The sequence below is a fragment of the Gossypium hirsutum genome, chromosome A10 (genome assembly GCF_007990345.1).
Source record: "Gossypium hirsutum isolate 1008001.06 chromosome A10, Gossypium_hirsutum_v2.1, whole genome shotgun sequence".
Classification (NCBI taxonomy): domain Eukaryota; kingdom Viridiplantae; phylum Streptophyta; class Magnoliopsida; order Malvales; family Malvaceae; genus Gossypium; species Gossypium hirsutum.
In genome coordinates, this window is record NC_053433.1 from 81,531,876 (window position 1) to 81,550,470 (window position 18,595).

The 18,595-nt window shown below is 32.4% G+C and overlaps 1 long non-coding RNA gene across 4 annotated transcripts; it reads left to right on the forward strand.

Annotated features, from left to right (window-relative positions):
- Positions 1-2,006: 2,006 nt before the first annotated feature.
- Positions 2,007-14,369, forward strand: LOC121208321 (uncharacterized). Of its 4 annotated transcripts, none has more exons than XR_005903278.1 (5): positions 2,007-2,401; positions 2,491-2,553; positions 4,457-4,507; positions 7,127-11,937; positions 13,866-14,369. It is a non-coding gene; the product is annotated as an uncharacterized lncRNA (long non-coding RNA). The 4 variants fall into 4 exon arrangements; XR_005903279.1 differs by lacking the exon at positions 4,457-4,507 and having other exon boundaries at positions 7,127-11,096; positions 11,871-11,937; XR_005903276.1 differs by lacking the exon at positions 4,457-4,507.
- Positions 14,370-18,595: the final 4,226 nt, after the last annotated feature.

Here is an 18,595-nt window from a genome sequence, read left to right on the forward strand (position 1 = left end):
GACTTAGATCTATTTCAGAGTTTTCTTATCTTCTCTTAGACTTACTCCACCGAGGAGAGGAAGAAAGAGAAGATATTTCTTCTTAATCTATCTCTTGCTCTTAACTTAACTCAAGTCCATATTGGAACTAGACACACGCCACATCAATCAATTGGTGGTCTTATCCAAATCTTGCCAATTCAAATAATACTAATCAAGTGTTTTCCTTTGGTTCTTAACTATTTTAGTTCATATTCAGTTAAGCTTTAACCGTCATTTCCTTATAACTTAACTGGCTCAAGGCCATCGTTACTAAGTGCTCTCATTGTTGACATAGACTTTCTCACCATAAGGTTTATTTCCTTATTACTTATAATAGATTACGCCCTTCCTAATTATGCCAATCAAAGGCTTTTGAGGCGAATCCTTACTCATTAGACATGACTCTTAATTGCCATGTGCCAACCTTGTGTCCGCCAACATCAAGACATCACAGGCATACCCACATGGTTCTTATCTTTTAGAATAGCTTTAAACTTATTCACTTCTAGACTTATTCTATCCGTCTTATTCTTTCGAATAGTATTCAAATGCTGAGATTCCGTTGGGTGGGATGTTACACCCTCCATGCTTCTCAAATAAGAAGAAATACCCATACTTCCCAAAATCTATCATAGGAGAAACAAGTAGGGTTTCCTTAGGAGGGAAACCAGGTGGAGAACCATCTAAAATGCCCTTCCCTTTATCTTGTAGAGCCCCAACAATAGGAGTAGAAGGTGGATTACCCGGATACTGTAACTCATATTTTAACTCACCACAAAAGTCATCTTTTAGTTTTTTTCATTTGCACATCCAGCTAGGTATCCCACTAAGAGAGTTCAACTTGGAGCTTGGCAACCTCTTGTTGGAGGTAACCAACATCTTTCTACAAATGGTTGGTAACCTCATAACCGGTCATGGAGGAATGCGAGCCTCTAATACCCTTGATAAAGTTCGTTTTAGGAAGATAAAAGAGATTTAGAGTGAAGGATAAGAGAAGAGAGAACAGAGAATGTAACAGAGAAGAAAAAATGTCATTCCAAACTTTTCATAACTGCCTACTATCCCAAAACCATATTAAAATAGAAGGAAATGACAGTTACAAGAATTGGTTAAGAAGCTGTTACATGACAATTATTATTTCCTAACCCAAAAACTCAATGTTTCATTAAAAAACTAAAAACTAGAGCACATCATTTTATACTAACATCAAAATGCAACACCTCATTAACCACTCATCTAAACGCACCATTTCACTAACATATTTTTCTTAAAACGAACAACTTTACTAATTAACTTAACGACTCAATTTCATTGTTGATTTCCTGTCATAACAAAATGCCCAAAGCATAATATTATTATTTTGAGGAGCCCCACTAATACAAGTAGGTGGATCTCGTTGTAACCTCTTGAAGTCCCTCATCAACCTTTTCCTTAGTGTAGTTAACATATCACCTTTCTCCTTTTCCAAACCAACCCAATCCAACTCAAATAAATAAGTAAACACAATTTTCCTTTACAAAGAGAAAGAGATCTAAGGTGAAATCCATGAAAGATCCATCTTTACTATTTGATCTTTCACATAAAAAAAAGGTAAAATTATGGTTTTTTTTTCCTTTGTTTTACTTTTTTCTTTTCAACTTGGGAGAACGAATTTTTCTATATTTTGTTAATAATAGAGAAGACAAATATTGATAATGACTAAAATAAAAATAAAAAGTGAGTTGGAATGCCACCATGGATTTCTGTCACCACAGGAAATTAAATTTTTAGTCGTATTTTTAACGGCGTTTGAACTGAAAACTCTACAGAGATTATACACTAGTGGCGCTAACCGAAAAATGTCATAAAAGGTAAGATATTAGCGGCATTTTTGAATAAACGCCGCAAAAGGATAGAACTGTAGTAGTGCTTTTCTCAGAAATGCCTCAAAAGGTCAGCAATAGCGGTGTTTATGAAAAAACCCCGCGAGCATTTATTAAATTTTTACTAAACAGTACAGTTTTGTCAGCCCAAAAACCCCAAAATTTTTTCACCAAATCAGTTCCCCCTCTCTCCAAATCCCTAAGTTTTTTTTCCCGAACCCTTTTCTTTTTTCCCCAATTTTTTTCCCCAAATCAGCTCCCCCTTTTCCCAAAATCCCTAAGTTTCTTTCCCAGACCCCTTTCTTTTTTCCCCAATTTTTTTTCCCAAATCAATTCCCCCTCGAAATCCCTAATTTGTTTCGAAATACCGTTCTTTTTTTCCCAAATTTTCCTCAAATCAGTTCCCCCTCCCTGATATATGCGTAAAATTGTTATTTTGTTGAAGAAGATAAAGATTGGTGATTGCTTTTGGTACAAAGATATATATCATCTCATTTGTTCCTTTTTCTCGATTTGAGGTAATTGCTAATTCTTGTTTATTTCTTTTTTCTGGCGTTCGGGGTTTTTGCCGACTTACTCTTCTTCTGTAATCGATCGGTTTTTCTAGATTGGTGAGGTTTTCAAGGTTTTCGTCACTTTCTCCAACTTGCATTGCTTCCATTCCTAGCTGGTAATAAATTATTCTTTCCCTCACGCACACCTTTTTTATTTGATTAATTTCGCTTTATGTTTTCATTTTTTATTTTTTGTTTGTTAATTGGTGTTGTGTTTGGTTGCTGGTAAACAAGAAGGAAACAAAGAGAAGTAAAGGAATGGTTCTGTTTAAGTTCTTTTTTTGTTTTATTAATTTTGTTTCAGTTGAACTTTGTGACCGATGTTAGCTTTTTATCTCGACATTGGAAAGAATATGAACTCTTTTGTTGCATTTGTTGGCCATTAATTATTAGAACAAAGTTTTGTTTCAATAGGTTTTGTTGCATAAATGGAAGGCTGAAATTTTATTAGGAAATTTTATTAGAAAATAATTAAAATATTTTGTTTGTTTTTTTTTTTGTTAAGGCAAAAAGTTTTGTTTATGAAATTTTGTTGTTTGTTCTTGGCTTGAATTAATCGAAGTAATGATTTTCTTTGTGTTAAATGATTTTGAGATTTTGGGTGATATATTGATGGTCACCATTGTTTGTTTGACTTAACAAGAAACATGATGATGATGAGTATTAGTGAAAAAGGTGATAACAATAAACACAATGAAAAGATAAGTCAAAAATATAAGTCAGTATTTGTGAGAAAACAATCTAAAACTATTCTCAGCTATTAGTTCAATATAAGAGGAACAGAGTTCATGACTTTTCTCTCTATTTACAGAAAAAACAAAGTGCATGGGTTCTATCATCAAGCTATTTTGACAAATTTGATTATATACTTTAGGTGAAAGTCTTTCGGCTATTAACAATTTGACTACTCTCTAGATCATAAATCTTTCTAATAACAACATAACAAGTATAATATCATTTCTTATAACAGTTGATATTATATAACAATGATTTCGGAGGGCAGATTCCTATAATAGCTGGGAATTTTTCAAGCTTTCATTTGCTTATATTTTCATAAGAATTCTTATTCAGGTTCCTTACATGTGTAAATCTTAAATATATTTTCACTAGTAAAAAAATTAGTTCTTGGCTTGAATTAATCGAAGTAATGATTTTCTTTGTGTTAAATGATTTTGAGATTTTGGGTGATATATTGATGGTCACCATTGTTTGTTTGACTTAACAAGAAACATGATGATGATGAGTATTAGTGAAAAAGGTGATAACAATAAACACAATGAAAAGATAAGTCAAAAATATAAGTCAGTATTTGTGAGAAAACAATCTAAAACTATTCTCAGCTATTAGTTCAATATAAGAGGAACAGAGTTCATGACTTTTCTCTCTATTTACAGAAAAAACAAAGTGCATGGGTTCTATCATCAAGCTATTTTGACAAATTTGATTATATACTTTAGGTGAAAGTCTTTCGGCTATTAACAATTTGACTACTCTCTAGATCATAAATCTTTCTAATAACAACATAACAAGTATAATATCATTTCTTATAACAGTTGATATTATATAACAATGATTTCGGAGGGCAGATTCCTATAATAGCTGGGAATTTTTCAAGCTTTCATTTGCTTATATTTTCATAAGAATTCTTATTCAGGTTCCTTACATGTGTAAATCTTAAATATATTTTCACTAGTAAAAAAATTAGTTCTTATAAGATCATAACTAATTGGATTTTTTATTATTTTAAAATATTTTATTATATGCGAAATTGAATTAGGTCTAATTTCTTTTAAAAAATAAGTTCTTTCAACACTGTTTTACAAGGTTGAAACTTGAAATCATGCTTAAGAAATCTAATCAGCTATTTTACAATATTAATTAGTTTATTGAATGCATGTGAATTTGGCCATTTTCATGTAGTTCTAATCTCATGTTTTTCTTAGTTTATACTGAAACAAGAGTAAGATATTTGGAGTTCTTAGTTTATACTGAAACTTGAAATGATGCTTTGATTTTTAGGTGCACTATCTATTGAAAGAACTTGTAAAGAAGTCGATTGCTGAAACATAGGTAGACAGTTCTTGTTGTAGTTTTTTTTTTTGTGCTATTAATTTCTTTACGACTACTTAATTTCTTCCCATTTTTTACTAACAACTATATTGCCTTCGCCTCTCTGTCTCCTTTATTTTTTATGCTTTCAACTTGTTCTACCCTCTTAATTAATACTGCTACCAATAGTAGAATAGTAGTATAGTTGACAATATTGTATGTACATAAATAGCTTATCCTTGACCAAGATTTCCTGATGGACACTTCCATCCAAAGTTAAGCATCACTTGGTTTGGTTAGTTATTAACCACTCCCCCATTTTTCTTTTAACTTACCAATATATATATATATTATTTTCCTCATCTCAATCTAAACATTCCTAAATTCCAATTTTTCTCTCTACTAACTAAATACACTTTTTATATTTAAATAATTTTATGAATAATTAATTAATTTCTGATTAAATAAATAATCATATTTCATAATAATTTTATGATATATAATATTAATTAATTAAATAATCATATAATCATATGTCATATTTCATAATAATCATATTTTTTTAACTTTTAAAAAATTAACAAAACTATTCCCCATGTTGAGATTAATTTCTGGTTTAATTATTTTTCAGATACCCTTTTCCAATTAAAAGCTATTGAAGAGATAAGTAAATAATGATGGTTGACTTATTACTTAATAAAAAATGAATTCATTTAGTCAATCTATACTATTTTTTTAATAATTAAATTTTATATTTTTTAATTTGTTACTTAAATTTTTTTTCAAATTTGATATTTAAATTTATCAAACATTATACAAATTATTTCAATATACTATAAGATTTATTTTTTTATAAGATAATAAAAATAATCAATGTATGATCAACATGTGGAAGATGACATGAAATTTTTTTTTTTGTATTTTAAATGTTCAATTATTTTTATTTATTTTATTTTAATTTTTAATTTAGCATAATAAATTTATTTTATGAAAAATTAATTAATTTACACTACTCTATTAAGTTAACCATATCATGTTATAATCACTACTCTATTAAGTTACATGAACAGTAACTACATGTATTTTTTTCAGAGTTGAATTTGAGTTTTATTTATTAATATCGTGTAATGGCGATGATGAAAACGAAGCAAAAGTTGAGGCCAATTTTCAAAGCCATAAACATAAGAAATGGTTGCAATATTTAATCGATTTTTTAAAATTTAAAACTAAATAAATAAAACAAATAACAAGTTTTTAACTTGAAAAGAAATTATTATCAATATATTGATAGATGAAATTTCAAATAGTGTTGTTATGATAAAATAATAGTTTGTGCAAGATTTTACATAACTTGGTTCCATTTATAACTACAAATTGGTTCCATCTCCAAACCAGTTTAAAAAAAATTAGTAAATGAATAAAAGGAAAAATAAGAATATAAGTTAATGATTATCATAACTTACATAAACATTTAAAGTTAATGATTATCATAACTGATAAACATTTTAATTTGCATATCTTTTGTGTTTAATTTTGTTTATTTTTGAACTAAACCCTGCTAATTAAGTTTTTTTATGTTTTAATCTTGTTAGGGATGCAATTAGTCAAAAACAATCTAAAAAGAACTAATTTGAAAGAAAATTATTGAAATGGGGCCAAATCAAAAAGGTGGAGGAAGCCAAGGACACATCAAATATTTTGACTTTGTAAAAGTCAAAAATAGGAAAATCTTATTTTATTTTATATTTTATATTAAATTAGTTTACGCTAAATTTAGTAAAACCTATATATATAAACAGGGGTTTTATGTTATTAAGAAATCATCCATTAATTTTGTATTTCCTTTAAATTTTGCTTGCTTTTATAAAATTGGGCTAATTGCCTTCCCAAGCCATTTTCATTTCCCAAATTCTTCCATTATCTTCAACCAACCTTTCTAAACATAAAAAGCATGATTAATTGCATGCTTCACTAAACTTCATCTTAGCCTTAGGCCGGTGTTCTTTCCGGTCAGGAATCGCGAGATACGAATTCGTGCTAAAATTCGTCCAATCGGTATTTCTTCTTTTCCTAAGTATCAGGATTGACAATTCATCTCTTAAGGTTAACTCGATTACAAGTCAAAAAGCGCACGTTGGGTTGGAGTCGTGTTAGCTGATAGTTGGAGAAACGAGTCGGTCGTGCTGTATTTGGATCTTAGAGAACAAATCGATGAAGAAGTGATCGGGTTTAAATGATCCACGCAGTTGAGGCCGTTAATTCGAGTTGGGTTCTTAGAACGCACGGTTGCCGGAATCTTGAATCGGGAACACGTGTATCTCAGTTAGATAATCGGTAAGGGTTGGTTTGTAGGTCATACCGAAACCAGTTACTAGAGGAGGAATTGGTGATTAGGACGTTCTTAACTGCTATAACCAGTTTATCGTTTAGAGGAGAAGATTAATTTTTTAGGATTGATTCCTGATACAAAATTTACTGATTCTAAGGCTAAGGCTTATTTTATCTGTTTGCAAAAGTCTGAATTTATTTCCAATTTACATTTATTTTCAATATTAATCAATCGTTTATTTAAGCTTATTAGATTATTTACTTTCTTAACATTCTCAAAACCCCCGATTTAATTGTTTATTTTTGTTGCAGGTACGTTTGGAGTCATGGGCACGACTCTTGACACGACGTTTGACTCGACGAATATTCTGTTCATAAGTGAACACAGAAGTTGATTACGATATCCAATCCCTTTGGACTCGACCCTACTATCATTCTTTATTGCAATTTAGAGTTGTTTTTGTAGGAATTATTTTTGGTGGTTTCGACGTCCATCAAATTTTGGCGCCGTTACCGGGGATTGGAGATAATTTTTTAATTTTTGTTTGTTTTCCTTATGACCAGATCAGAACCGAGAACTCTAGAGTTTGAACTAGAAATTGAGAAATTGGCCCGACAACTGCAAAGAGAAGCCATATGACGTGGTAAACGGCCAAATTCCGAATTCGAAACCATATCATACACTGAAAAGATTTTCTCATTTGACGAACCAAACAAGATGGCTGAGCAGACGATACGCCAGCTCGCGGTAGCTCCGGATGAACAATAACCTTTATATATAACCCATTCGACAGGAGGAACGTCGTTCGAGTTAAAATTTGATTTGATTCATTTACTACCCACCTTCCGTGGACTGTAGAACGGAAACTTGCATACTCACCTTAAGGAATTCCATATGGTGTGCACAAGCATGAAGCCTCAGGGAGTAACCGAAGAACAAATCAAACTTCGTGCTTTTCCTTTCTCACTAGCCGACTCTGTTAGAGAGTGGCTATTTTATTTGCCTCCGGGATCTATAAATATATGGTCTGACATGTCTTGTTTGTTTCTTGACAGGTTCTTCCCTGCAGCTGAGCAGCCGAACTAAGGAGGGACATTGTGGGAATCTGTCAAAAAGAGACTGAATAGCTTTACGATTATTGGGAGTGATACAAAAAGTTGTGTGCAAGTTGCCCACAACATGGATTGACTGAATAGTCGCTCTTGCAGTATTTTTATAAGGGATTACTCCTAATGGAAATGAAGATGATAGATGTTGCAAGTGGGGGGCACTCGTTAATATGACGCCCCAAAGAGCGAGAGAGTTGATTTCAACCATGGCTGCTAACTCTCAACTATTCTGACCAGCCACAGAACCCATAAGATGTGTTAATAGGTTAAGTTCTCTATCTCTAGAAGATAAATTGATAAGCTAACTAAAGTTGTTCAAACTTTGCTTACAGATAAAACGGGCCCAGTACGATTGTGCAGTATTTGCGCTAAGCCAGATCATCAGACGGACTCCTGTCCGATTCTACATGAGGATTCGATAGAATAAGCAAATGTTGTTGAGAACTTTCCAAGACCGCCGCAGAGGTAGTATAACCGCTACTCAAACTCGTATAATATGGGGTGGAAAGATCACCTAAATCTAAGTTATGGGTCGAATCCTCAGTTCAATCAACCTTACCAACAAAGGCTTCCTCTGAATCAACAATTACCACCTTCAAATTCATTTTTGGAAGCCAAAGTAGAAAGGCTAGTCAATAGTACTGAGAAGTTTCAGCTAAAAATTGAAATGCATTTGTAAAAGTTAGATAAACAAGTGAGCAAGCATGCGTTCACGGTTAGCCGTTTGGAGTCCCAAGGTAAGCTGTCGTCCCAAACTAAGCCTAATCCAAAACACAATGTAAATGCTATTACGTTAATGAGTGGGAAGATTTTGGAGCCCATACCTGGCATGAGTTGTACCCACAACGCTGGTCGAGATGAGAAGAAACTTGACACAGAGGCTCCAATAAAGTCAGCACCACAAAAATCATTTGTAGTACCACCTCCATTTCCTGGAAGACTTGTCCAATGCAAAAAAGAACTAGAAGAGAAAGAGATCATTGACACCTTTCGAAAGGTAGAAATCAACATACTTCTTCTTGATACGATTAAACAAATTTCATTGTATGTAAAATTCTTAAAAGAATTATGCACAAGTAAGAAGAAGCTCTTGGGAAATGAAAATGTGAGTGCCGAAGAAAATGTCTCCGCCGTTTTACAAAGGAAAATACCACTTAAATGTAAGGACCAAGGTACGTTTTCCATATCTAGCAAAATAGGTAGTGTCGGTATTAAAAAAGCCATGTGTGACTTAGGCTTATCAATTAAAATAGGTAGTTAAATTTGGCACGGGCTGGGACACGACCGTGTGCTTCATATCGAATGCCCACACGGCCTGAGACACGGGTGTGTCACTTGGTCGTGTGAGCCACATGGCCTACCCACATAGGTGTGTCTCCTTTGCACCTAAGTGAAAATTTTTGAAATTTCACGAAATATTATCTGAGTTCTTGATTTAGTCTCGACTTGTTTTTAACTCATAAATTGGGCCTCGAGGGTCTAACTAAGGGACAACATGATTGAATATATTTGGTTTTGAGAATAAATAGTGAATTATATGAATATGTTCATATTTGATCTATAAACTCTAGTAATGCTTCAAAATCCTGTTTCGGCGACGGATAAGGGTTAGAGGTATTACAAGTATAATCTTGGCCAGGATAATGTGGTGCCCGATACTCTTATTAGAAGATCTATGCCCGAGTTGATAACGATATTTTCTCGCCTAAGTTTGTTTGATGATGGAAGGATTCTGGCCAAGTTGCAAGTTAAGCCAACTTGGATGAGTGAGATTTAAAAATAAGCAGCTTTTGAATAAGTCTTTGATCAATCGGGTTCAACAGATTGATAAGGGTAAGATTTTGAATTTCGGGTTTAATAGCAATGGTATTCTGTGTTTCCGAGGTAGGATTTGTGTGACGAGTGATGTAGATTTGAGGCAATCCATTCTGCGGGAAGCACATAGTAACCCCTATGCTATGCATCCCAATGGTAATAATATGTACCATGAAATCTGAGTTATATTGGTGGCCTAAATTGAAACGTAATGTAACCAAATATTTGTGTCTCATTGTCTAATGTGGCGGCAGATTAAGGCTGAGCACCAACTTCCTTCTAGTTTGCTATAACTCGTTAAGATTCCATTGTGGAAGTGAGAACGAGTAACTATGGACTTCGTTAGTGGGTTACATTTGATACCTACTAAGAACGATTTTGTTTGAGTTATTGTGGATCGATTGACTTAGTCTTTTTACTTTATTCCGATCAGGACCAGTTATTCTTTACAAAAGTTGGCGAAGCTTTACATTTTAGAGATAGTTAGGTTTTATAGGGTTCCGATATCAATTATTTCATATCAAGATCCTCGATTTACTTCTCAATTTTGGAAGAAATTACATGAGGTTCTAGATACTCGATTGGACTTTATTACAGCATTTCATCTGCAGACTGATGGTCAATCTGAGAGGGTAATTTAGATTTTAGATAATATGCTTCGGAGCTATGTTATTGATTTCCAGGATAGTTGGGAGGAGTTTTTGTAGCTAGCTAAATTCGTTTATAATAATAGTTTTCAGTCTAGTATTCATATGGCTCATTGTAAAGCCTAATATGATCGTAAGTGTCGCACTCCACTTTGTTGGACTGAATTGAGTGAAAGGAAGGTGTTGGGTCCTGAGTTAGTTGTCGAGATTGAAGATAAGGTTTACTTGATTCGAGATTGACTTAAGGTCAGTTCTAATAGGCAGAAGCCTTATGCGGATATTAAGAGGAAGGATATTAAGTTTGGGGTGAGGGATCGTGTATTCCTTAAGGTTTTTTCGTGGAAAAAAGTTCTCAAATTTGGTCATAATGGCAAGTTAAGCCCTAGGTTCATCGAGCCATATAAGGTTTTGAAGCATGTCTGGCCAATTTCTTATTAGTTAGAGCTACTTTCGAAGTTGGACCACATTCATGACGTCTTTCATATGTCATTGTTTTCCTTCCCATGTTATTCCGATGGAGGAGATTGAGTTGAGGCCAAATTTTTCCTTTGAGGAGGAGTCGATGCAGATTCTGGATCATAAGGTTAAGGTCTTGAAGAGAATGACCATTCTATTAGTTAAGGTTTTATGGCGGAATCATGGTTCAAAAGATGCCACTTGGGAGCCTAAGGACTCAATCTATCAGTAGTATCCCTATCTTTTTTAGTCAGGTAAATTTCGAGGCTAAAATTTCTTTAAAGAGGGGTGAGTTGTAATGCCCTAACTTCCTTAAGTTTGGATTGTTTAAATATGTCAAATAATTTGATTTGATATGTTGGTTAAGTACTTTGAATATTTTCTTTAGGTCTTGAGTTTGATTCCCTTATTTTGAAAATTTTCCATTAATTTTGGTACTACATAAGACTTGAGTCTTAGGGCTTATCTTTTGCTTTTGTGAGTTGCTATCAAGAATGAGCCTACTGATTCAGTGGTAAGGCTTTAACTTACCCTTATGCCTTGTGTTTGAATCTTGTTGTGTGCAAATGTAGAAAAAAAATTTTCTTGCTATGTGTTAAAAGTTGTGGTCAATTTGAATTCTAAAAAAATCTGGTGGTTAGAATATTTTGTGAATATCTTGTTTATTTTTATTTTTTTATTTTTATCAATTTCCCCTAGTTTTTCTCCTCCCCAAAACCGTCCACTCCTCTCTCACTTGTCAGGTTTCTTTTGTTTTCCCCTTCTTTCTTTCCTTTCCTATTGGGTTTTCATTCTTTCATTGTCTTTTTTTTTTACTTTTGTTTTCCAGCCATTAAGTTATTGTGGGGCTATCTTTTTTACTCTTCCTTTCCAATCGTAATCTAAGAATAGTATAAGTAACGTTGTTTATTTTTCGTTCGTTAAGCAAGGTTTGAAATGTTTAACTCATTCGTTAAGCAAGGTTTGAGATGTTAGTGTTTATTTCTCATTCTTCTTTGTGTTAAGTGTTTCTCGTGGCTTTTGATTAGGTGAAGGGTGTGAGAATCAAAATCCTCTAGTGGAGTAGTCGTTGTTTTGACACTGCTATTCTATGAAGTAAGTGCTCGTGTGTTGATTTTAGGGATTGTTTTCTTTTAAAAATAGGTGTAATCTAGTGGAATTTTGGGTTAATTTGTATTTGTTATTCGTTGTGGTTTGGTGCCATATGTAGGATTCAGAATGCATTGTTGTGTGATTTATCATAACTATCATCAGGTGTGTAAGTCTAACCTAAAAACTCGATTGGAACTCGAAAAACCCCGAAAAATAGTGATTGTTTCAAAATTACACTACGTCACATGGCTGTGTGGCTGGCTGTATGCACTACACGGGCATGTGGTTAATCGTGTGCACTATACGAGTGTGTGGTTGGTCATGTCCATCATAAGGATGTACAGTCGCCCGTGTGGGGCACATGGGCGTGTGGGGTACATGGGCGTGTGTGATTACACGGGCTAAACAGGTAAGTCATGTGAGCCACAAGGGCTGGCTTGTTGGGGCATGTAAGCCTTTTTCGATCAATTTGAAGGCCTGATTTGGGGCCAATTAAGATACTCTAGAATTGAATCCGTGATTATTTTAGAAACTTATAAAAGCATAAATTCAGTATGTTATGTGTTAGTATGCTTAGAATGCATGATTAGTAGGATTAATTCTGTGTGAGCAATATGATATGATCTATGAAAAGATGTTTAGGTATGAATGTCATACATTTTATGTGATATGATTATATGTTAGTTTGTTCATGCATGTGCATTGAGATGGGTCCTGATATGTGATGGATGAAGTGTTTTTGGTAGTTTTATTACAATTTTGGCGATTAAATCGTAATATCTGTCTGATAGCTCAACTACACCTTTTTGAGTGGTATAACACCACATATCAATGTCATTGGATAGATGAACTATTGTAGTCCTATTTGGTGTGATTAGTTGGATGGAGTTGGTGTGTAGTGAATGGGGGCAAGTTTTGTTTTGATATGATGTATGTTTCTGAAAATATGAAAACTTGTTATGATAATTGCATACGAGTATGTTATAAGTAAAATTATGTTTGTAGATCAAGTCACACACTAGGCATCCAGCTCATTCCTCTATTTGATTCGTTTTAAGTGATCCTCAAACTTAGGATTTGGCAGCGATTCCAGAGCTCGATTCTGACATTTTAGTTTTAAGTATGTTTTGGATTTAATTTAGGTTTAACGAGCTTTCGGACATTTTAAAATGTTTTTAGAGCATTTATTTTTGTATTTGTTTTTATTTGCAAACATAATATTTTTAAATGGTATTTGTAACAAAGACGACATAACTGTTAAAACACTAAGATTTTCAAAATTAGTAACTCCAAAATATTTTTTTGTTGCAAATGTTTTGAAATCAAGTAAAAATGTTGTTTTGCAATTATTTGATAGTTTAAGTGAACGAGTTTGTTTAAAAATAATTGAAAAGACAAGTTGTCTTCAAAATGCGCTCTCACACGAATTTTTGGACACTTTTGTTTTTTGTTAAATTAAATAAATTTAATTACATTCGATTTAAACATAAGTTTTCATGAAAATAAACGAACAATATTTTATGTACCAATGTAACCTTCATAATCCAATCGTAACGTCTAAGTCGAGTTTGGGGTGTTATAGGAGAGGAAGGTTAGTGGGTTTTTATAAAAGAATTTATTGGAAAGAGACTTACGGAGATTATGACTAACGTCTCTACAATCAACAACTCAGGAGACGCGAAAAAGCGTCTCTATAGGTAATCCAGAGATACGCAACCTAGTGTCTTCATTAGTTAGTTCTAAAGAATAAAAGGAAAATGCTTATATATTTCACAACAAACAATCGATTCAAAGAACTTACTTACATTGGTGTTGATAAATGATAAAACTAACATATTTTAATCTCGTTCTTAATACATTTTTAGATGAATATTTATGCAAATTGGTGAATTTGATGTCCTAATCCTTTGAATTCATGTTCCTATATTTAGGTGAGCATTTGAGAGCTAAAAGAGCGAAAAACGAGCGAAAATCAGTCAAAAAGAGCAGATTTCAAGAGCTACATGAGCTGGGCCTTTCCACACGAGCTAGACACACGACTATGTGAGCCATACGAGCTAGACACAAGGCCATGTGCCAGGCCATGTCGATTTCGCAACCTACTTCCCAAACATGCGAAAAAACATAATTTTTAGGCTTTCTGAGTATTCTAAAGTCTATAAATACCAAATAGAAGAGGAGATATAGGAGGATCAAAGTATATTGAAGAAAACAACTTAAAAAACACCATTAGAGCCAACTCTGAAGCAGATTTCCATTAAGATCGAAAACCTTTTTCTAATTTCTTTTGAAGTTTTTATGAGTTTCTTTGTTTCTTGTGGTTTTTTTGACTTTGAGATGTTTTCATTTAGAATTGTGAACTAATTCCCTAGATACCTAAGAAAGATGAAACTTATGATGAATCCTATTATTTAATTTATATTTTATGCGATAAATATTTGATTCTTGTTCTCAATTATGTGTGCTAATTTTTTTTTAATATTTCTAGGATATTAATCCATGTTTAATGTGCTTAAGACAGAGGAGCAAAAGTCCCTATTTAAGAGTAGATTTATCATAATTGAGTGGAGTTCCATGCAATCCTAAAAAATAAGACGACATAAATCTACCAGATTAGAGTCAAATCTAATAAGGGAATCCATAGATTGAGTTAATATGATAATAAGGGTTTTAATTAGAAAGAAATTTCAATTAATCAACCTAGATTCAGTTGCTCTTACTCATAAAAGAGATATTAATATAATTTAGGGATTTCTACAGATCAAGTTACCGAGTGAATAAATTGTTTAATTCAGATTCACAATAATAGATGAAGTTTAGGTGGATTCTTTCCTGGGTATTGTCTCTCTCATTGGTTATTATTCAATTATTTTCTTGATTTATTCTCTGTTGAGTTCTTAATTAAATTAGTTTAGTAATTTCAGTTTAAAACTCATCACTCCAAATTATCGACTAAATAATAGAAAAATGGTAATTACTAATACTTTTAGTCCTCGTGGATACGATATCTCTACTCACTATAGCTATACTATTTATCGATAGGTGCACTTGCCTTTATCGTATTTTTAGTTAGTCACATGAGACATATCAAGTGTAGTTATGTATTTTCTCTTAATAGAATATTGAGGGAACCTCCCTTCGCTTGACACGTCCAACAAGAGGCTCGAAGGAAAAAGAACTTATTTACACCGATGTAAGTTAGTCTTGATAAGGGACAAATGTTGTGCAAGTATTGATAAGGGACCAAATGAATATCAGTGAATTTATGTTTAAGTACAAATTGAGTTAAAACAACAAAGAATCGATTCAAACAATAATGAATTGATTTAAAACAGCAAAAAAATCGATTTAAAGAAGCAAAGAATCGATTTAAAATAACAATCATGGATCGATTTAAAACAACAATCATGAATTGATTCAAAGAAGCAAAAAAATCAATTTAAAACAACAAACAATCGATTCAAAGAAGAAAAAAATCTATTTAAAACAACAAATTCAATAAAACAAACTTATTCATTATTTGCATACATACAAATGAAATACTTATATCACAAATTCATTCATGCAATGGATATTTGGGATACTATAAATAAAAGTAAACAAAAAGCTCCATAAAACATGATATAAGTGAATTTGAAATCATACAGATAGATAAATTTTGAAGATAGTAAATATGGACATACCATTGCCTCTAGTCCAAGATCAAGAATTTGTAAGGAAACAAAAATTAGGGAGAATGAAATATTGGCGTTGGAAGAAAGAAAGAAAGATTCAAGAGACCTATAAAGAAACCAAGAACAAAACATCTCAATGTTTAAGTTGTACAAAACAATCTAGAGACCTATGGACATGATGAATGAATCTCTACAATCGACAGCTTAGTAGACACGAGAAAGTGTTTCCATAGGTAATCCAGAGAGACGTAGCCTAATGTCTCCATTGGTTAGTTCTAAGGAGACGCGACAAAAGTGTCTCCTTAAGTTTGGCCTAAGGAGACATGCCACAGTGATGTCTCTTCAGTGCCTACCTAAGGAGACGCTACTTATGCGCATCTCTACATATTGATGTGAGTCAATTTAAGAAGGCGCAATCCCGATGTGTCTCAAGTCATCTATCACCTTTGACATGTTTTGTTGTAGTGAACATATATGTTTTTTGAAAGATATGGTACAAGTAATCAATTTTCATGAAGAGAAAGATTTCTAAAAGTTGTAAATCTAACATTATTGGATTCTCTAACATGAGGGAGGCAAGAAATTGAATGGTTTTTGGCTTTATTTCTTATATTGAAAGAGATAAAATGAGACATGAAACCAACGTGAATATAATGATATCAAAATTCAAAAGATAGTAATACACCATTTTTGGAAGCGAAGTCAAGAAAACTTATAAGCAAACTTTAACATGATCTAATATGGTTGGAAACATCCTTAAGAAGATGGTAGAGACAACATGACTAGCAAATTTACACTAGTGGAATGTGATAAATATATTAAAGATAATCTAATATTAGAGTCTAAAATGTTGGGCATTGGTTCTGTTGATTGTGAAGTTATACATAGACTACAAAAATGTATTGCCAATACAATAAAATTTTCTAAAGTTAACAGTGATAAGTTCAAAATAGATAGAAGGCATCAATATAAAGTGAATCTTAGGCAAGTGATTTCTTCTTAGTTTTGACTGGATGGGATGGAAGAAATATTTCTTAAGTAGAGATAAGTTGGGTTATCAAGTTGGTTTTAAGAGGTTAAAACATGGACACATTTCTACCATATGAAATTTAGGTTTACCAAACAATTGTGATGGGAGCCCCTTTTCACACTTAGAATAGGATGACTTTTCAAAACATTATTGATCCATGAGAGAGTTTCAATGAAAAGAACTCTTGGAAGGTTACAATTACTTTAAAATGGCTATGAAGGTTTTAACTAATTAATCAATTTCAATTCTTGATTAGAGTTTTAGGATGCAGAGATGTCTTGCTTGTTGAATATTTTTATGTGAAATTGATTTTAACCAATCCATTTCTTCAATTCCATCGAACACTAAATCAAGTGTCTATTGATTAGAGAAAGAAGTTGGAAAAGGTTAAATAACAAGTTCATGTTAGAGGTGGAGATAATGAAAGAGAAAATGGGGCACATTTGATATATCAACCTTAGGAATTCTAAATGTCGAATATAATAATTAAAGAATGAGCAGTGTGGTGTGTGGAAGGGTATACATTAATAAAAGGTGTAGATGTTAATATTCGTGTGAAGACAGCTTTTAAGAAACAGTAATAAGGGAAATGATCAATAAAGATGAGAATATTTTAGTACACCAACAGTAGATGGTAGTAATTCATGGACTTCTTTAATTAATGCAACCCAAATTATTTAAAACCCAATGCAAACATATGAGGTAATGAGTGAACCCTTAGAGAATGAAATTAGAAATAATTGCTCCAAAATTAATGAAAAAGGTAGGGATAGCTGTACTTAAAGACTAATTGAAGAAGATAAGGATCCATAGTTAAAATTAAAGAAACTAAAGAGTCTTGAATAGATCGATGATGCATTTTGGCTGAAAGTGAATGTAAAAAGAATGCAAGGAAAAAGAAGAGCAAATGAAGGAAAAAGTTATGATCACCAATTACCAGAAGTGGAAATGCAAGAATGAATCATAGGAGAATTTCATGCAAACGCAAAAAGGAGGCGTGGAGGATTAGTTATAGATGTTTTCATGAGTTGGGTCGAGCCCAATAAAAAATTTAAGCCTATTTACTAGGTTCGCGCTCGGCTCAAAAAAAATATTAAAACTCAAACCTAGCTCGGCCTGCCTGTATTAAATTTTTTATATTATTTTTTATATACTTTTTAAATATATATAATACATCAAAAATATTAAAAATATTAAAATAAATATTTCTCAACAAATTAAAATAAATTTAAAAAAAACATGTATACTTACATAACACTAAGATAAATGCAACTTAACAAGTAAATGCCTCTAAAATAATAACAAAATTAACAATAAAACAAGTGTTATACAATATCCAAATAATAATAATAAAATAATAGTAACATAATAGTAAAATGGTAGCAAAATAGAAAGAAAACAATAAAAAAATAGCATTAAAACAACAAAAAATAGTAAAAAATTTGGTCATTTTGTAAATCCGGGCTAGGCCCAGGCCAAAAATGTTTTATTTTTACCCAAGCCTATCAAACAACAAAAAATAGCAAAATTTTTTTTGTTTTTTTGTAAATTCGGGCCAGGCCCAAGCCAAAAACGTCTTATTTTTACCCAAGCCTATTTTTCGGGTCTCTAGTTTTATCTAAACTCTCTCACTTTTCAAGTTAGCCTTCGAGCTATGCTGGACTAAGTAACCCAACCCATTGGCAGGTTTAATTGGTTAATATATCAACATTGGATCATGATAATTATAATAAAATAAACACATAATCCTTGAATCACTGACATGCAAGAATCATGAAGAACCCCGGCTTCCCTGAATATATAGAAAACCTGAAATTTAAGCCCTCACCTTAATTATCTGCTTTATCCAATCTCTTCCCCGTTATATCATATGCTTTCATATTTGAGTAATTTAAGTACTTCGATACAGATAGATTTAATTTTGAAGTTTTTCAAATATTTGGAAGTTTCATCCTTG